The sequence below is a fragment of the Chlamydotis macqueenii genome, chromosome 16, assembly GCF_036417535.1.
Source record: "Chlamydotis macqueenii isolate bChlMac1 chromosome 16, bChlMac1.mat, whole genome shotgun sequence".
Classification (NCBI taxonomy): domain Eukaryota; kingdom Metazoa; phylum Chordata; class Aves; order Otidiformes; family Otididae; genus Chlamydotis; species Chlamydotis macqueenii.
Window position 1 is genome coordinate 2,839,235 of NC_141571.1, and position 21,250 is coordinate 2,860,484.

Here is a 21,250-nt window from a genome sequence, read left to right on the forward strand (position 1 = left end):
TAGGTCAATCAACCAGCTTTAAAAACCCAATTTCCATCAATTTCCAAGACAGGCAGGTCCATTCAATCCCCTTCCCGACAACTATGTACCCCTTACCCACCACAGCAACCCTCCACCAGCAATGCAGAAGGTCACCCCTTCGCCTGGTTCTGAACTGCTAATCCACTTATTAGGCTACAAAACCCCCATGGAGATCTGCAAAACTCTTCTCATTAATTAGCTACAACGGGAGCTTGTCGCTTGCTCCAATTCCAAATGAAGGAAAAATAAGCCCTCCAGGATCGTCTCTGGCTTGGAGTGCGGCTGGGGCAGCTCTCAAGGCTGAGTTCACAAATTAATTACGGCAATAAAATGGGCTGTGCCACAAAACACCCCCCGAGACAAGGATGAAGGTACTGGCTGCGAACGGCACCATCGACTTAACGAGGGAAGAGCCAGCCCTCTTGCCCTTACAAGCCCGATGATGAATTGAAGATCGTTCACCCCTCGCGCATCCTCTCGCTTTCCGACACGAAGCTGATACCCATTATGCCTTAATAGAACCGGGTCATATTAAGAACAATAAAGGATAAATCTAAATAAAACCAGGTGAAGATGTTCAGTGTAGATTATTAATTACACTTCCATTTCTCAGAGTGCTACAGGATGAGCTGTTAAAGGCAGAGGAGTTCGTAAAGTCAAGCGGGGGTGACACAGCTCTGCTCGGCATCAGAGTGCACAGACGCTCTCTAATTGCCAAATTATCCTCCGGGATAGCAGAGCGAACCAATTAAAAGCAGCAAAATTAGAGCGGTATTGTGACAGTCATTAACTAATACTGAGAGCAGCCGCGGCAGGGTGGAAGGGGATCCCGGCGCAAAGGGATTTCGTTAAACCCATCGGGGAGGCAGGAGCCGCAGGACGCAGCGAGGATCACCAGCCCTACGGGCTCACTGGGACGAGCGGCTCTCCCACAAGCCAGCTGGGTGCTAACCACTTCAAACCTAATTCTCCCCCACCCCCCCTGTAAAACGATCACTGCCGTAGCTGGCTCCTGTTAACACAGTTCCAGCTGGAGCTACCGTGTTTCCAGGCACGGGGAACTCCATCAGCTCTACGGCCTAAATACCCACTGCCAACCCAGCGGAGAAGGCTGAATTTGCCGGAGAGGCGACACGGTTTGGTGGAGATGCTCAGCCCTGCGGCAGCGGGACCGGGGCTCTACGAGAGACACCGGTCTCTGACTTGGCGCGGGCAGCAGCGTGGTTTTGGGGAGTCAATCTTTTAAATTTATAGTCCTGAGGTCCCACTCCCAAGCTCTTTTTGGGACTGGAGAGATTTAAATAGAGATTTAAATCCACATGCACCCATCCATCCCCGCACACAAGCGCATCACTCTGGTCCTGCCCAGCGCAGTGCTTTGCAGATCCATACTAAGACCTGCTTGAAACATCTCTTCTCCAGAGAACAGAAGTCACCTGGAAATCTACATTCAGAAAACAAAAAGCATCTTTCACAAGGGCAGGCCAAGCGCTCTGCTTCCTCTGAATCATGCTGTTTGTTAGAATGCATTTTTTTACGGCTTTCTGCTATTCCCCTACCTCCGCCTTGCACTTCCTTCTGCCCTTGATGCCTTCATAACAACTGTAATGAACCCTGCCTTCCAAATTACCGTGCCTCTGATTGCCAGCCTGAGCAGCCAGCCTGAAAATCAAGACTCAAAATGCAATGGAAACTTTGGAACTTCCCCACTGCTGATTGGATTTTTTTTTTTTTCCTCTCCTCCAGGCAATGAGGGTGCAAACAAATTTATTAGAAATTCTCCCATCAGGATATTTTTTCAATTAGACATTTGCCACTTATACAGCAGCCAGGTAGAGTAGATAAGTAATGTGCTCTCCCTCTTCTCATTATTGTTTCACTACAGAATGCACTTCAAAATGATCAGCCCCGTCACTCCAGGTAGATTTACAGCAGAAAGAGACATTTTAATATTTCCCTTTTGCTACGGACACTTCCTCCCGCTTCGCTTTGGTCTGACTCCCGGTGCCTGCCAAGCCTCCCAGGCAGTTCCAGACCTGGGCGCATCCATTCATCACCCTTGGTGCCCTCCAAAATTGATCAAACCTCTACCATGCGATGTGCCCACGCGGAGCAGCAGCTAGCGTTTTCAAGTCCTAATTTGAAAGGAACCTACTCTCGTGCAGTCGCCTTAATCATCCTTTTGCTCTTTTGTAATTATTTAATTTTTGTTATTCTTTGGCTAATGAAAGCGGCCTACTAAACAACCCAGTGGCTGCGGATAATCCTCACCCTCTGCCGCGTGAAATGAGCACACGGCAGAGGTGAGCTGGGATCACCCTCTGCTCGTAGCACTTAGCATCCAAGACATCATGTTTGCTTGAAAATCTGGGAAATTCAAACCCTGCGTAGTGAAGCTGGGAAACTGGGAGAGGTGGGAAGAAGACGTGATTAATTGCTTTTCCTTCCTCTGAGACTTGGACCCATTTTTATCTGACTTGCACTGACTGACGTTAGTGAGGGTTGCCTATAAGCACAACCAGAACCAGGGACCTCTACTTCAAAAGAACCTTTAATTTTGGAAAAGAAGGACCCAAAAAGCCCCACTTTGCCAAATCCCAACCCAAACTCGTCTCACATAACACATTCAGCACAGAAACAACTCCACTCACCCAATTTGAAAAAAAACCCAACCAAACAAAACCCAGACTCCTCAGAGGAAATTGCCCAAATTCCTACCAACCCTGGACACAAAGGCATGTTGTCCAACAAACGCCAACGAGCCGCCTTCGTCTGCGGGTGATGTCAACTCCCGCCCAAGGGAAGGGGAGCACAGGTGTGACCCCATCTCATGCCACAGGAGGAGGTGACTTTGCCTGGCACCGATGGACCCGTGGATGGATGCTGCCAGCCCTGTTCAGACAGGGAGTCCCAAGGAAATTGGGGTGATGGACGTGTGTCCACCAGCCCATGCAGGGAGCCGAGCGCTGGCTTTATTCAGATGATGCTCTAAGAAGCACTTTTTAAATTTTCATTGCTTCCCTAGACTCACTTTGCTTTGTTATTTTTGCGACACAACATCATTTTCAAACCTGTAAATGTGCCCAGAGGTCATACGGGTCCCCTGCTCGTAAGACAAAAATGAATCAGAAAAACAAAAGCGTGCTGCAAGCTGGGACAGACCCCAGAGCACAGCAGCTGTGCGATCTCCAGCTCTGTGCAAACACAGAGAATAAATGTTTGTTAACTGGGAAGGACCCGGTGGAAAGAAACACAACCTCCTGCCAAGATTCAGGGAAGGTGTTACTTTCTCATGGATGGCACTGCCAGCCTGTAGTTTTATTACGAATCTCATCGCATCCTTTTATTTCCTGAGAGTCAGGAGCTGAGACCAAAACTCCAACTTTATAAGAAATACGTTGGCAGCTCTCCTACCAGGAACAGCTTCAATGACACCTGCAAGATCTCAAAAATCTTCCAAACTTCTTATTTAATTTTCTTTTTTTTTTTTTTTTTTTTTTTTTAACTGTGGTGGGTTTGGGGTTTGTTGTGGTTCTTTTTCTTTCCAAAAGGTTTTAGCAGTTGTTGTTGGCCATACTAGAGAAAAGCACCTTAACTGCAAGCCCACTGAGGATCTGGAGCTTCTAAAAAGTGGCCTGTCAATGCAAATCCAGGGGTAATTAAAAGCCACCATCACCAAGGTGCTATTAAACACCACGGGAGGAACAAATTGGATCCTTCCAGTGATTCCTACTGGGGATACCACCTTTCACAGGAGACGCTTGGGATGAGGCCCATTTTGGTGTCCAGCCAGCTACACCTCAGCCACCACTCGTATCACGACATGGACTGACCCAGAATAATGCCATGCAACAAATAACTTCAAATTTTTAGTGAATAAAAGTCAGAATACAATAAAATGTGCACAATAGTCAATGCTACTAAATGCTTCCCACTAAAAAAAATAAAAATAAAAAAATTATTGTAGCTCATGTTTTTCTGGGGCTTAGTTAGCTGCCTCCGATGGCACCCTACTCACTACACGAAAACATAACTCTGCTTTTGAAAGTTTTACAAAAGTCAAGTTTTTTCAGAATTAATTTTTATCAGGCAAGCATTATTTGAGTGGCGTAACCCCACCCTGCTGTAACTGCATTTTGGCCATGGTACTTCCAGCCCTGCATCCCACAGAGCGTGAGGCATCCCCGCGCACCAGGCTCAGCCCTACGGGCACCGACACCGAACCCAACGACCCCGAAAAGGATCGTCTTTGCCAGTGCGCGTCCCTGGGATGTGAAATACTCGCTTCAGCCCTGCCCTTGTCGGCGCTGCTGCCTGCAGAGCTGCCGCTGTGATTTCCTCCAGGAGCAATTTAGCATCGCACCTCTTTGGGGAATACATCGCTGAGGTTAGCTTAATCTCTTTAACCGCAGGTTGCCCATTAAGGTCTTTACACAACCTCTGGCCCAAAGTGATCTACTTAGCATTATTTATTTGTCTGCCGAAACGCTCGGATAGCCCCTCCGTTGATCCTGTCAAAGAGGGTCAACAGTTCAGCAATGGATTTATGACCCCCTCCCAGGACCCTCCTGCGAAGGAAGCTCTGCGTCTCCGTCCCAGCCGCCGCGCAGCCGCCCGGCTGGCCACGCGCCGCTGTTTGCTCCAGGACAAGTGTCGCTACGCGAAAGCCTGATGCCACAGCAGGTGTCTGTGGCTGTACATCTATTAACGGGCTGCAGGGCTGAGCATCTGCAAGAGGCACCTGGGCTTCATGGGGGTTTTCCGCACACGGTCAATATCCTCATCTATTATCCTAGGGTAAAATCAGATCGAGACAGGTGAAGCCTTAAAGCTTAAAACCATACAGTAAAAAAGTGGTTTGGTTGGTGTTTGCTTTAAGAGCAAATCACAAATAGGATGCACCAGAAGCAGGAAACCTGCCGCGCAGCTGGGGTGCCAAGGGCTGGCCGAGGTACAACAGAGACAGTCAAGAACCTCAAACCAGGTGGGAAAGACAGGAACGATCTGCACTGGCTTGTACTCTGAAAAGAGTTTTCAGTGGTTCCAAACCCCTTCCCAAGGGGTACATCTTCCTTGGAGAGACCCATCCGAGCAGCTCTCACTGGGGTGGCCAGCAGGAAAAAATACAAAACAAACCAACAAAATCGTAGAATCACAGAATGGTTTGGATGGAAGGGACCTGTAAAGCTCATCCAGTCCAACCTCCCTGCAAGGAGCAGGGGCATCTCCAACCAGATCAGGTTGCTCAGAGCCCCGTCCAACCTGGCCTGGAATGTTTCCAGGGATGGGGCACCCACCACCTCTCTGGGCAACCTGGGACAGTGTTCCACCACCCTCAGCATAAATTTTTTTTTGTAATATCTAATCGGAATCTGCCTCCCTCTATTTTAAAACCATTACCACTTGTCCTGTCACACCAGGCCCTGCTGAAGAGTCTCTCCCCACCTTTCCTGCAGCTCCCTTTAGGCACTGGGAGGCCGCTCTCAGCTCTCCCCGGAGCCTCCTCTTCTCCAGGCTGAACAGCCCCAGCTCTCTCAGCCTGGCCTCACAGCAGAGCTGCTCCAGCCCTCTCATCATCTGCGTGGCCTCCTCTGGACCCTCTCCAACAGTTCCACGTCCTGATGTTGGGGGCTCCAGAGCTGGACGCAGTGCTGCAGGCGGGGGTCTGACCAGAGCGGAGCAGAGGGGCAGAATCCCCTCCCTCGACCTGCTGCCCACGCTGCTGGGGTGCAGCCCAGGATGCGGTTGGTTTCTGGGCTGCAAGCGCACATTGTCAGCTCACGTTGAACTTCTCATCCACCAAAAGTCCTACGGAGCCCCCATGGCCAAGCAGCATTCACCCATCTGCTCCGAAGCAATGCCAGGCAACAAATGCGGCATGCAGCGTGCTGCCTCTGCTCCAAAATGCACAGTGGTGGCAACGAGAAGGTGCAGGCCCAGCAGATCTGACTCCAGCGTGAAACCATCCGGAGCTGCAGCACACCTCCGAGGCGGCAGAGACCTGCCACAAGACAAGAAACCAAACCCAACTTGTCATGGGACAAAAGGGAAGCTCCTCTTGCCAGTGGAAGGATACTCATGAGCTTTTACCAAGAGGAGGATCACGATCCATGATCTGTCCGCACTAAAATCTATCCTGTTCATAATATAAGTGATCTGGAAGGATTCAGGTTTATTAATGAGATAAAAATTATTCAGGCTAGCCAAAACTGAAAGCCACTTGGAATGGCATTAAGAGCTTTGCAGCACTAAGTGGCAGTGAGAAAATGGAAGATTAAATTTAATGTCAATAAATGCAAAGTAACGCACCAGAGAAAGGCAATGCTAACCACACAGACACGGCAGCGGGCCTTAAAATAGCTGTTACTGTCCAGGAGAGAGACTGCATTTGCTCCGGAGAGTTCACTTCCAACTTTTGCTTGGCCCTAGGCAGCTGCCAAAAGCGCCGTTCAAGTTTTAGGAGCAATTGAGGAAAAAAAAATGCAGAGAATAAAAAGCAAACATTGTTTTACCATCTGTATGGTCAGGAGAAGGAGAGAGGGCAGCAACAGCTGCGGAACGGCATAGGCGGGCGAGGACAAGAGGTGACAGAGGTGTGATAGGTGATCGCACAACGCGTACCCAGGCCACCTCCACCCCAAGAGCAACTCCACATCCCCTTTTATCCTCCTGCACTTGAGGCTGGAAAGGTCTGGAACGCCACCGCTATTGGAGTGACAGCATTCATTTATCTAAGAGACTGGCTGGCTCTCTGCGAATGCCGCACACAAAATTACTGTTATTGCATTATTTGGGGGGAATGAGGACTTAAACTCATTTACCTGGGCCTTTTAGAGCCGGCAAAGGGTTTCAAGCTTTTCACGTACACACACACACAAAAATCCATCCACTGAAAGCTACAGGGAACAGCCGAATTCAGTCTTAAGACTGACATGGAAATAGATTAATTTTTTTTCCCATTTCATATTCTAATTACAATTCTTCTCCCCCTACTATTTTCTGTTCTCATTACAGTCTTAAAATTGCTCTGCAAATTCTGTACCTTATTCTGCTCTTCCTCCATCTTTGTCATGGAAATGAGAAACAGAATGTATAAGCATGAAAATATTGCCGAGATCAAAATTCTGCTTAACCCTTTCGCGCGCAGCTCCGAAAAGAAGCGAAAGCGGCAGAGACCAGCTAATCCTCCATCCAGCCTCCTCTCCTTCTCCCGGCCACGGCGAGGGAGAAGAACGATGCTCAGAGAAATGCACTATTAATTGAAAGGCCAAAGTTGCTCCCACTTAACCTTTGCAGTGCATGGACGCTGTTTTTTTTTTTTTCAACTTAGCAGGTTTTGCCCCTGAGGGCAGATCTTTGATCATATTCAGATGATTGTGTTATTTTTTAGCCTTCAGTCCGCCAAACACCTCGATGTAAAGCTGGCTGGGAGGTGATGCTTCCAGCCGCCCTGGTGCACTGGGTGCAGGGGAGATCTCCATCCTCCTCCTCCTCCTCCTCTCCCGCGCTCACCAAAGCTTCAGCCAGACCCAACCCTTCCCAATTTCTCTCAAAGTTTGGGCACAGATAAAGCAAACAGGCTGCCTGAGAGGTGAGCAGCACCCAACACCCACCCCCCAGCACAGCCCTGCGTCCACCTCTCCAGTTCATCGCTGACCGTAGAATCACAGAATGGTTTGGGTGGGAAGGGACCTTTAAAGCCCATCCAGTCCAAGCCCCCTGCAAGGAGCAGGGACATCTCCAACCAGACCAGGTTGCTCAGAGCCCCGGCCAACCTGGCCCTGACCATGCTCAACGCTGTTTTTATTCTGCAAGATACGATCGCAGCGAGGTAGCTGCAAGGCTTGGGCACACACATCACTTCCTTTTCGAAACCAACAACAAGCACATCCTGCGTTGTTTATCATGCTTACGCAGGTGCTCGAGGAGTTTATCTGCAAAAAAAAAAAAAAAAAGAAAAATAAAAACAAACACCAAGCCCTTGCTAAGCTGGTCCTTCTCCCGTTAGCAGCTGAACAACCAGGAGAGCTGAAGGCATCAGCTCGCGCTGCAAATGCCGGGTGCCCCGCGCATCGCCGGGGAGGGAGGAAGGTAAACGAAGGCAGCACGTTTCCTGGCACCGGGCTGGGGTGTAGACAGCCTGAAACAAATACAGTAGGTGCTAATGAGACCCCACTGCACCCTGCTTCACCGGCAACACTCGTAATCCACAGGAAACCAAGGGAGGCAGAAAATGCACGCAGAGCTAAAAGAAGGCGCGTAGGCTCTGTGCAAGGATCTGCGCCAGCGTCAAAGGCACCTAGAAACATTGGGTTTTGCAAGATAAAACCTCAGGGTTGAGATAAAAATAGAGCTCATACCTGGCTGCCTGGGAAGCAGCTACCAGCGCGGCTCTGCTCTGGAAGTCTGCTGGGGAGGTGGGGATGTCGATGCAAAAACAACCACCCTCGCCGCAACCAGAGGTATCACTGGAGAGGGGCTACGGGCCCACCGGCAGCCAAATATCTAAGGAAGTGGCCGGGAAGAAAGAAACCCTAAAGCAGAAAGTTTTCCCATCGATAATTTCGAGGAGGGTTCGTCGTAATGGCCCAGGCATCGAGCAGAGCTCTGTGAGACCAATGACGGCTGGACGCGCACCCAAGGCCGGGGCTGAAGCGAACGCTCGGACTGAATAAAAGCAAGTCGCTGACAGAAGCGCGGTGTGAACAAGCACAGGAAGCAGCTGCTGCCGCAGCAGCCCCGCGCAAGCAGTCGCTGCGGTTACGCTGGGCTTGACGTACGCGCACGGTGCGGGGAATGATGTCGGAGATCTCTATTTATCTCTTCTCATCTGCAGAGTAAATAAATAAATAAGCACACGGGTGCACGGTGCAGAGAGGAAGAGAGCTGTCAGAGGAGCGATGCAAAGATTGGTTAAAGCCATTAACTTTTTAAGACCATGTACTGTGCTTCTGGTCCTGATGCCATCCTCTTTAACAGCCTGGCTCCCAAATATCTCCTAACTCACCCCAACAATTCACAAAAATCCTAGGTGCTACTCAATTGCCATTCAAGAAGAAAAATAGGAACTTTAATTCTCTCTACAGCCACTGTTCCTTCAGCAAAGCCAATCTGAAGCGCGGCCCAGAGCGCACCCGCTATTACCCGTACGCACAGCCAGGTACTTCGCTAAACGCTTCCGTCACCTGAAGCTTTGCCCCACGAGCGAGAGCAAAAGCACATCTCTGCCCCCAGAATTCAAGATCATGGGTTTTTTCTTCTTTTCATGTCTTCTTTTCTTATGCAGAGCATAAGGGAGAAGAATACTCGATTTTTCAAGACAACTTGGTGAGAATGGGGAGCATTATGCAAAACCAGCTAGTCAGGAGGGGGAAAAAAATAATCAGAAAGCCTCCATGCTAGTCATTTAGAGAACAGTTTCCATCACACAAATATTTGGCCCCGGTGAAAACCTGCCTTCTGCGGTTCTGCACTCAACTGTGTATGCAAACAGCTCTTGCAGCAGCGTGGAGCATGACTTGCAAAAAAAAAAATGGGCTGACAAAGTACAATCCATTTCACAATTTTACCTTAGGCGTTTGGACACTCTCGTGACTGAAAAACAAAAAGAAAAAAAACAAACCTGATGAAAAGTGAAATCTCCTTTAAAGGAAAAAAAGGAAAAAAAAACCCACGAAGCCAAGAATGACAGCAAGGAAATTTCTGAAATTACACCCTGGAAGTCTGGGAGCATTTCACTGCCCACTTTTCATACAGCACTATAGCTCTGCATTTTTCCCTCTCTCATTTAAATCATAGACTCCACGTGCATCTTCACTAAGTGTTTTTACATCACCTAATCCTTGGGAGAGTCGGGAAAGTCCAATGTAAACAAACAATAAAGAATAACGCAGCACACAGCTTTCCACATCAGAGAACTGGCTTTCATCCCCCCAGCATCACAACCCCGTCATTCCTTCTAAAACCATGCAACCAAACCTACGGGGACCACTCACCACCTCGATGCATATTTTGAGGTACACAGGACAATGGTGGGCTCGTCCTGGCACGCTTGGTTGCCGTGCCATGGGAAGGATGCATGGGGGAGCCCGAACCCCCATGCAGGGACCATGGGGGAGCAGGGAGAGTTCATAGAATCACAGAACAGTTTGGGTTGGAAGGGATCTTCAAAGCCCACCCAGTCCAACACCCCTGCAAGGAGCAGGGACATCTCCAACCAGATCAGGTTGCTCAGAGCCCCGGCCAGCCTGGCCTGGAATGTTTCCAGGGATGGGGCATCCACCGCCTCTCTGGGCAACCTGGGCCAGTGCTCCACCACCCTCAGTGTAAAAAACTTCTTCCTGATGTCCAGTCTGAATCTGCCTCCCTCTATTTTGACACTGTTACACCTTGTCCTGTCACACCAGGCCCTGCTGAAGAGTCTCTCCCCACCTTTCCTGCAGCCCCCTTTAGGCACTGGGAGGCCGCTCTCAGGTCTCCCTGGAGCCTCCTCTTCTCCAGGGCTGAACAGCCCCAGCTCTCTCAGCCTGTCAAATTCAAGTTCACCCAAACCTCCTCACTCTTCAGATGAAAGGCTCTCACAGGCTCGAAGGTGGCCAGACTTCAGATCCCTGCTCTGCCACAAAGAGCATCGTCTCCAGCACATGAACCTCCTTTTGACTACACTGACATGCTGCCTTTTAACAAAAATTGCAATTATCCTCTTAAACATAAAGCAACAAGCCCCTCAAGCCCTTCCAGCAGCCTGCGCTGCACCCAAGGGACCCCACTGCCACCCACAGCCCCCATCTACCACCCCTCCGGTGGTGGGAGCAAAAGAAAAACAGGATTTTGGGGTGATGAGGTGCTAGCCCAGATTGCCCAGAGAGGTGGTGGATGCCCCATCCCTGGAAACATTCAAGGCCAGGTTGGACGGGGCTCTGAGCAACCTGATCTGGTTGGAGATGTCCCTGCTCCTGGCAGGGGGGTTGGACTGGATGGACTTTGAAGGTCCCTTCCAACCCACACGGTTCTATGATGATTCCATGATTTTCATCACCAGAGGATTTGCTATGGAGGCACCATCGTGAGACCAAGCAGATGGGGGCTGCGCAGCCAAGCATCGCCTGAAAGGCCGCAAGCCAAGCAAGCCATTGGGGGAAAATACCCCAAAAGCCTTCAAATCCTGGCCTCTGCAGAAAAAGCAATTTTACCCGAGGCTTGGTGCGAGGAGCAGTTAAAATCCGCAGCCGCAGGGCTGGGAGGGGGAGCTCTGCCGTCGACGCAGACCTGAGCAGGGTGCTGCACGGTTGGGTTAAATCACTCAGCTCCGGGGCAGCTCTGACTGTGCTGTCCCACGTCCGTGAGAACAGCCAGACCCTGCGAAGCGGCAGTTGCGGCGGGTCAGACGCGGGGTCGTGAGGGTGCAGACGTGCTGGGTGCACGGGTGCTCGTCGCTGCAGAGGCTCGAAGCCAAAACGTGCCGGCCGAAAGGTTGCAGGGAGGCAACCCAGAGCTTTGCAGAAAGCTGCACGCGCGGAGCTGCGAACGCAGCACCGGTGTTTGCGACTTCACGCGGCGGAGACTGGAGGCACGCAAAGCCAGGGCTTTACAGAAGCCGAAGCTCAGCGACGTTTCACACCGGCAATAAAATCACATCGGAACAGTACCTCCACAGGCAGCGTTACCACATCCTCGTGCGTCCTGTTTTATGAAGTGCTGGGTTAGGTTTGTCGAGCAAAGCTGTTGGGCTGCATTTCCAGGGGTCCTGCCTGTAACACGCCCGGCACCGCGCCGCCCCGGCCTCCATCCCCTACCAGCTCCACGCGCTGTATCCAATGCCGGTACCGCTTCATCCCAACCTCAACTCCTGGTTATGAAAAACCACCACCACCAAACCAGCCCTTCCAAGAACTTCTATTTTCAGCTCTTTTTTTTTCATTAGGACTTAGCAGAAGCTAGTCAGTGCCTACCGCAGCCAAGCCGGCCTCAGGTTTACTTGTTAACCCTCACACCTGAGTGCTGAAAATTCTCAACCTCTTAAAAAGGCAGTTGAAAACTCATTAAAATTAATGAAACTAATCAGAAGGAAGCACCTCTGATTATTACTACGCCCCTGCTCACTGTAAATAATCGAATAGAGATACTATTATTACAATTATTACTATTATTAACCCTAACAAGAAGTTTAAAGCATGTTGATGAGAAGGAGGGAAAGCAGCTTTGCCCAACTAATTAATGACTTAAATAAAAACAAACAAAGGGAGTCTTCCTGATTTTACCCAAGTCCTGCCTTTTTCTAAGCAGTTAAAAGCAAGACTGACAGCTTTATAGATAGGGAAACGGGCAGATAAGATAAACACGCACAATGCAAACTTCTCCAAAGCTTTCACAGTCTCTCTGCACCACTTCCAGCTCATTAAATTACAGTATTACTAGAGATTTGCAGCAAAATTATCTTTTATCTCGGCTTCTTTTAAAGCTATTTTGGCATTTGCTAGTATTTTCTATTATAAATCTAATTGCAGATTCCAAACAGACAAGGGCTCATTAAGCCTTAATTATGCACATGTTGTTTTCAACAAACATTTTCATTTGGACTGCTGTGAGCTGTAATTGTTCAGAAGGCACCACAGACTCCCATTCCCCACTTCCCTGGGATGGCAAAACCTACTTGCAAGTGGGTCACAGCTCGGCTGGACAAACCATTTCGCCCCATCCCAAAGAGAGTCATCGCCTGCAAACCTCACCAGCCTCCCTCAAGCCTCTTTAGGGGAGGAAAGGCTCTTTCTAATCAATAATTTCCCATCTAATTAAAGGTCAGGGCTCCAAAAGTAGGCTGGAGGTGCTGGTTCCTGCCAGACCAAGGAGGCTGGCAGGTCTTAGCACTGATGGAAACAGCAAGGTGGTAATACAATTGGTGTTGCACCTTCTAGCCTAAAATCCTGCCAGGTATCCAACATACTACTTTGGGACAAGAGAGGTGGCCAGAAATCACAGACTCACAGAATCGCAGAACGGTTTGAGTGGGAAGGGACCTTTAAAGTCCATCCAGCCCAGGATGGACTGGGCAAGGAGCAGGGACATCTCCAGCCAGATCAGGTTGCTCAGAGCCCCGTCCAACCTGGCCTGGAATGTTTCCAGGGATGGGGCATCCACCGCCTCTCTGGGCAACCTGGGACAGTGCTCCACCACCCTCAGCATAAAAAATGTCCTCCTTATGTCCAGTCTGAATCTGCCTCCCTCTATTTTAAAACCATGACCCCTCGTCCTGTCACACCAGGCCCTGCTGAAGAGTCTCTCCCCACCTTTCCTGCAGCCCCCTTTAGGCACTGGGAGCCGCTCTCAGGTCTCCCCGGAGCCTCCTCTTCTCCAGGCTGAACAGCCCCAGCTCTCCCAGCCTGGCCTCACAGCAGAGGGGCTCCAGCCCTCTGATCATCTTCATGGCCCTATGGCCTTGTCACATTAATAAATTAGTATCCCCCTTCTTCACATTTCTTTCTCTCTTCTCAATGTTGGAGATGACAAATTCTCTGCCATGGCCCAAAGACTCACGTTGTCCCATTAGAAGGAAAATGTGTCAGAGCAAGTATGAAATCTTACGGCCTTGCCTTTTAAAAAGGCAACTTTTCAAGCAATAGTTTGACCTAGAAAGGTTTTCTAGGTCATTTTGACTTGGCATGTATATGTCTGATCTACTAAATCTAACACAATAAAATTACAGAGTTCCTTTCAACCTGTCGGTGTCAGATCATTCATAAATTCAGACGCACTATTTACAAAGCCGCTATTCATATATTCACAAATAGGGTCTCGCTAGGCTCCTTGTGGTAGGGAAGTATTTGCCCTGTTCAACATTAACTCATGCTGACAAAGGGAAAATGCAAAAGCTCCCCTGACAAGCTGAGCTCCCATCTCCCTTGCACAGCCTTCACCCTCAAATCACGCAGGATTTATGGCTGCGCTCCCTCTTCCACCAAAATTCCCCAAACTGGCCTGCTGCTGGCTTTGCCATGGGGCGGGAACCCCAAAGGCCTGGCCCTTCTTGTTTGGATGGGCGCAGCCTAATCAGCACAGCTGCACTAACGAAGCAAAGTGAAACGTAGGCCTCTATCACGATCCTGGTGCTCCAGCACCCTGCATTCCTCCTGCGAAGCCACGGGCGCGGCAGTGACACTGGAGCCACCACCAGAATGGCCCTGAGGAGTCCAACACGGACAATACAAGAGAAGGAAAAACTCGTGCCGGGCCCGCTGGGATGCACAGAGGAGATGCGCCTTGGGAGTGGTACCTGTGATCACCTGCCTGCTCTGGCTGGCCGTCACGATTCCTTGGGCAAGAAGTTGCCCACAAGGTCAAGGCATGGGTGGGAGAAGCCATGTTTCTTTCCTCGCCATAGCTGCGCAGGAGGAGACGGACCTTCTCAAACATACCACCTCACAGTGTGTGAATGCAGAGGTAGGATCGTGCCGACGGGGACAACCTAGCCTGGCTGCTTCCCGAACCATTGTCATGCACGTCAAGGACACAGGAAGGATGGGTACCACCTCATAGGCCTCCCCAGCCCAACTGCGCTGCTCAAGCCTTGCGAGGGGTTCCACGGTGCCTAAATCAGACACCTGAAAAATAAAATTTACTAGCTAACAAGATTATTCTCTCATAGAATCACAGAATCTTTAATGTTGGAAGAGACCTCCAAGATCATCAAGTCCAACCATCAACCCAACACCCCCATGTCCACTAAACCATGTCCTGAAGTGCCACATCTACACATTCCTTGAACACCTCCAGGGACGGTGGCTCCACCACTTCCCTGGGCAGCCTGTTCCAGTGCCTGACCACTCTTTCAGCACAGAAGTGTTTCCTAATGTCCAACCTAAACCTCCTCTGCCGCAACTTGAGGCCATAATTCTCCAAAACCATTTAGTGGGGGAAAGTAATTTCTATCAAACACTCTGCATCCCAGTTCTGGAAGCCACCCTGAGATTTGAGGCCCTCCAGTGGATATGTTTCATCGGTATTTTAGCCACACCTCTATAAAAGATTTGAGTTTTTTTCCCACTTTCAAATTTTTCATAACTTAAGAGAGAGAATTCTCCTTGTTTTGCACCCACAGGGGAGCAGCAGGAATTGCACCAGTGCCACGTGCTACGTGGTACAACAGCCGCAGACTCTGCTTCAGTTAAACTCAGTGAAGGTTTTCTTTGTTTGAGTTTCTATTATAAAGATTTAAGCATCCTGGAGAGATGAAAACAGTTAATTTTTTTACTGCCTGGCCATAATCTCTTGTTTCCCTCGGTTGCCCTGCCACCTGTCCCCTTGCAATCCTCTAATGCTACACGTGTGGCATCTTCTCCACCTGCTAATTATAGGCTCCATTGTGCCAGATAATTCAGCCCCAGCAAGGCTGCAGGGTGGTTACGTATCGCCAGCCAGCGTTTTGCTGCTGCCTACAAACACAGAAGAATTAATCACCTTCTCGAGTTGGTAAGTGGGACCAGACACTTGTGTACTCATTGGAAAGGAAAACAAGTTTGGTTCCTTTAGACAAAACACAATGAATCTCCCAGAGGGCAGAAAGCTCATAGCTTGTATTTCTTGAAAAAAAAAAAGTGTATTAATATATTAAGTGTAAAAATCTCTATATAAATCTTTGCAAGTCATAGTGGAAACAACATGGTCAGCTCTGAAGGACACTGCAAGTGCTGATGCAGACAACCCCCAAGCAAACACTTTACGTGCAAATCGCATTCACTTTTGCTGCCCGCCCGGGCTGTGGTTTCAGTCTGCGCAGAGATATTTACTGCAGGCAGCACAGAAACCCTCACTCTGCTACATCCCTTCCATCCATCCATCCATCCATCCATCCATCCATCCATCCATCCATCCATCTCTTGGGTCTCAGAGCAGCCTGGGACACGCTGCCCACCAATCCCTGCCTGCACCTGACAGCCCCCAACCCAGCATGACACCCAACAGAATTTAATTATTTTCCTCTGATTTCAGAAATCAGGCTCACTGTCTCCCTCCTGGGGAGTTTCTGCTCTCCCACCACTGCTAAACTGGGGTGCAGCCAGCCAGCAAAGAGGACAGCATCAGTTGTGCTGCTCTGCCCTTCTCTGAGGCTTCCCAACTGGGGTCTCCAGTGATGTTGGGGGAGAAGGACCAGGGCACACCCCACACAGCCCTGGGGCCCAGGATCCTGAATTCAGGCCAGCCACCCTAACCATCCCATCAGGACAAGACGTATGGAAACATTTTATCAACAGCTTAAACTCCAGCTTATGCCCCAGGACATAATTTTTAGCTTCTCCTCTCCAAGCACAGCCCTCGAGCTACTGGGTCAAAGCAACAGGGAAACACCCGTGCCATCTTCTCCAGCCCAAGGCACAAACCAGAGCCAAGCCCTGCTATGAAATACTGGAAACTTCAGCCTGGAGAAAAAAGCATGCGCTGTAACACGTCCACCATGAGCAGGAGAGTGGGAGGACCGAGAGCTGGGTGATAGAGAAGCACAACCCGGGCATGTGGGACGCATGCCAGGAGGAGGAAGCTTTCACAGAAGACCTCGGTGGGACCGCAGGAGGCACAAGGAATGGAAACAGACTGAATGAGTTTGTTTGCAGCAGCCTTCTCCCCCCGCCTCCAAGAGCATGGAGAAGATACCTGTATTAACTTCTTTTTAAGTGCTAAAGAGATAGTCAGGGATGAGACAGCAGAAGGAGGGATGGATTGGGCAATTCCCAAGGATACGTGTCCCCACTTACTGCTGGGACCACAACAGCTGATGTGTTCTTCGCATGACGCTCAGCCTCAACAGCCCAGGAGGGCCTGAGCCAGTGAGAAATAAAGAAAAAATTTCTAGTGGGCATTATCTGTGTATCAGGCCCAGCAACAAGCATGGAGTGAGGTTCCTGCAAGCACAACTCATGGATGATCTCAAACAACAGCTCAAGAATAGGGTAAAACACAGTAGGCACCAGAACTGCTGAGGTCGGTCTGTCTTCCCCCAGAGAAGGTGAGGAACGATTTGTTCAGCCTGCAGATGCATGAGGGTTAGGACATTGGCTCCTTCACCTGACGAAGGCAAAGACAAAGCAGAGTCCTGTCGCTAGAAGTTGAAACCCATGAATGTTACTGCCTAACAGACCCAAAGGAACCTGCGAAACACCATAGGCACGAAGTCACCAGCAAAATCAGAGGCTCTGCAGTGAGGTCTGGGTTGGCAAATGCTACATCTGTCCCTAAGAGAGACTTGGAAAGCAAACCTGCAAACTGGGATAACTTAAGCCTCATGGCAGGGCGAGGAAGACCGGTGCCAACCAAACAGACCCAGAGGCTGTAAGAGATCAGGATGGTCCCGTACTGCAGCAAACCAGCACAGTGCTTCTGAGAGGGGAAACAGCACCTCTCCCGCAGCCCGCCCTCAGCGACCAAGGGTTACGGAGGAACTGGCGGCTCGGGCGTGCTGATGCTTTCCAAGGTTTCTTCTCAGAGCTCTCTACAAAGAAAGATGTAAAGCTTTGAACCTACCTCAACGTGAGGTTCAACCCATTTCAACAAAGGCACATTTTCTTTGCACCAACTTCCACTGGCATGGATGCTCTCAACTGAAATTTCATTGAGTTGTTCTGTGAGGAACTGACTTAAGCTTAAATTAATACAAGACTGATCTCAACGGCATGAAAAGTTCCCATACTGAGCTGTGCTTTGGCTTGATCAAACTGGGGTGTAGATGTGGGCGACGCTGTATGCAGACCCTGCGCTGCCGAGGGCCACGACAAGACGAAGCACGCGGCTCCTTTTTCAAGACAGAAATAATTAACAACACACCGACAGAAGTATTTAACCAGGTCTCCTGTTGCTTAATATCTTTATTAACGATGTGGAAACTAGGCTGCACGGCGAAACAAAGTTTGCAGATGAAAAGAACATTATTTAGGTTAATTACAAATGAGGAGGTCTTGGGAATTTCAGAGCCACCTGACCAAGCAGAGGGCAACATCAGAGCAGGAGAAACCCTACGCTGACAAACGCAGAACAGTCCATGCAGGAAGGAGCAGTCTGAAATCCTCCTGGGCTTGAGCAGGGTTTAAATTAACTGAACATCAAGCGATGAGATCAGCTATCATGTCAACTGCTCCGTGCAAACCTCTACTGAAAGAACAGCCATACCGAAATGATAGAGTGCAAAAATAACAGATCAGAAAATAACAGAGAAAATAATACAATGTTGTTGTACAATCTGTCAGCACACACCTGCTTCAGGTGCTGAATTCAGCTCCACTCACTCCCTTCTCCAAGGGCAGAAATGGGAAAAGAAAGGTAGGAAGCTGGGCAACCAAGGCCCTGGGGCAAGAGAGGACATCTGAAACGCAGCGCTATTTCATGGAAGAGAAATGGAAAAGAGAAATTGTCAAAAAGGAAGTGGATAGAGACCTGTTGGCGATGTACAAAATAATTAATTTTGGCAAAAATGTGATTTTTGGATGCGAGTCCCCAGCATAGGGGCTGTTTCCCCCGGGAAAGCGCGGCAGTGGGTGCTGGCTGGGACCCCCAGTGCACAGGGAAAAATTGCTCCAATCTCACCCAAAACAGGCTCTTTCAGAGGTTACCAGCTTCCTCACATGGAAAACAGGGACAATCATGCTCATCACCAGCACAGCAGCAAGACGTTTCGCGATGCGCCTGCGAGGAGCAAAGTATGCACGCCTGCTGGAAGGAGAAACCCTCTGCCAACAAACCCGTGTCCTGCCATTCCAGTTTGGGATCTCCAAATAACAAGTTTGGTAACGCAGATGCAGCTCCCGCTCGGGGCTGGGTCAGCGGTGCGATTCATAGTGAAACAAATCAAGGCTTTCATTGCTGAAAGCAAAGTTTCACAGCATGCCGGGGTAAAAAAAAATACTTATTTATCTCAGATGATAATACTTCTAGGAAAACAAAAGGGGACAAATTCACCTCTGGCTTTAGATTTATACTTAGAAGTTTCACTCCCCCCATCTAAACAATCAAAAAATCCCCACAGTGTTTTCAAGATGGATCAGTTCAGAGCATTAAAATCTTGTTCTGAGCCAAGGAGCATGAGAAACTCATAAGCATGAGAAACCCACCCCTGCTTCGGGTTGTTCTGGGGGCTTTGTTTCCACAGTTGTTTCCTGAGCTTCAAGAAGACAAAGCTCTTCCTTTCCACCAAGCAATGGTGCACCTCAACCGCCCCACCCAGGGGCCAAAGCCTGGCTGGGAGGGAGGAGAGCAAATCCGGGCACCCAGTGAGGAGGGATGGAATCCCACTGCGAGGTCCAGCATCCTGGTGCTCAGCACCGGCGTCTCCCCCCATCCCGGGTGTGGTTACAAGCAACGGAGTAGCCCATGTTCCTTGGGGACCAGGGTGCTGCTGCTCATCGGGATGGTTTTTCCAGCCAGGACGAGGCAATTGTGGTTGCACCACCAATGCCCAAAAGATAAGCAGAAAAGCTGGGCGTGTCACGTCATTCCTTGTCTTAGCATCATCCATCATGGGTGAAATAACCAGCAGCAGAAATGTTTTCCTTCGAAAGGGATGGCACAGGTCACAATGCTACCGAAGCTGTTTGCCAAAACGCCAGCTCCACCGCTGCCCCAGCCCATGGGACAGGCCAGGCCAGGCCTCCGCGCATCGCTGACACCACGGGCAAGGGCCATTGACTGCTGCTCCCTCCTTGGACCCATTCAGCACCAGCGCTGGTGGCCACGGGGCCGGGCGATGCTCGGCTGGGCTCACACAACTCAGCAGGGCAAGGAGCAAGGGATGAGCCATAGCAAAGAGAGAACGCAAGGCAAAAAAACCCCAGATTTTGGCCATTTTCACCAGGTTTCCCTCCCCTCCTCCCCACTTCTGCAAACAGGACAGCTCTTCCAACACCTTGCACCAATCCGAGCCGTCGCAGCAGGGCTTGGCGCACGTGACAACAGCAAAAACAAGGGGCAGGAGGAAACGAGCTGAGCGACACAGCTCCGCCGAGCCCAGGCTGCTGGGTACTCATGGCTGTGTGCTCCGCAAACCCTCCCTTTGCCAACTTCGAGTCCGGCTTTCCATTAAGCACCAAGGATTTTTAACAGACTCTTCTGCTTAAAGATGCAATTTGCAAAAAAAAAAACAAAAAAAACAAAAAAAACCCAAAAAAACCCGCAAAAAAGCAACAAGGCACCAACACCCCAACGAAGCGGCCCCGAGCTCAGAGGCTGCTCAGCTCCGCGGCAGGTGAAAGCAAAGCCCATGTTTCCAAAAAAAAAAAAAAACCCAAAAAAACCCAAACCTCCTGTCATTCAAATGGTATTTGAAAGTGAATGAGAATGCCAGCCAATCAACTCCACGGCAGGATTCAAAGAACAATCTATCCAAACCTCAGCGCTGCGGCCAGGAACGTATTTGCGAGGCAGGAACACAGCAGCGGCGGCCCCCGAAGCCGTTTGCAGGAGTAAATGAGGTTATTTTGGCAGCGGGGCGGATGTAGCAAACAAGCCACTTTAACTGAATATGGTAAACAGAGATGGAGCGATTACAGCAAGAATGAAGGTAACAGGGTTCCGCGTCGCTTTGAATTGCCTCGACTGACCACAATATCTGATAAAACCAGTGGAAAAAGTTCTGGTTTCCTCTTGCATATAATTGATTATCTCACTGCGATCTGCTGTTGTATACACACACACACTCCCAGCCCTCTGAAATTCAGTTACTTGGTGATGCTGCCAGAAATAACCCGGAGCAGGAGCAGTTAGACGGTATTTATTTTTGTCTGGGGTCACGGACTTCAGAAGTGAGAAAGGATGCAAAGCCCTCTCCCAAAAGAAGCAGCCGGGGTGGGGGGGTTGCTGAGATGTAACTGCTCTGATCATCCACAACCAACGCAGCTCCTTGCTTTTCAGACAGGGAGGGAATATCCCTGGTTGGGGGGAGGACGCTGCGTGCCGTTAATCAGATCTACCTCAAGGCTCTCTTCCTTGATAAAGAAACTCTGGCTGTGATTTCCAAAAAAAAAAAAAGATGCAAACGTGTCATTGGAATTTCCCCAGTGCCAAGACTGGGCAAACAAAGATGATGGTGCGCAGGAGGAAACGGCCCTGGTGCAGCCCTGTGCCCTGGGATACAGCCGGGTGGCTGGGGAGCAGCGATCTGGGCTGGAGAGGATGGAAGGAGGGATAGGAGTGATGGGGCTGTGCTCTTCCCTGCCTGCTCTCCCATTCCTCTCGCCCAGCTGTGGCACGGGCC

General features: G+C 49.9%; 1 protein-coding gene across 1 annotated transcript in view; it reads right to left on the reverse strand.

The window, feature by feature from the left end:
- Positions 1 to 21,250, reverse strand: part of TOX2 (TOX high mobility group box family member 2) — a 136,490-nt gene that overhangs the window by 81,228 nt on the left and 34,012 nt on the right. The gene's annotated exons all lie outside the window — the stretch shown is intronic.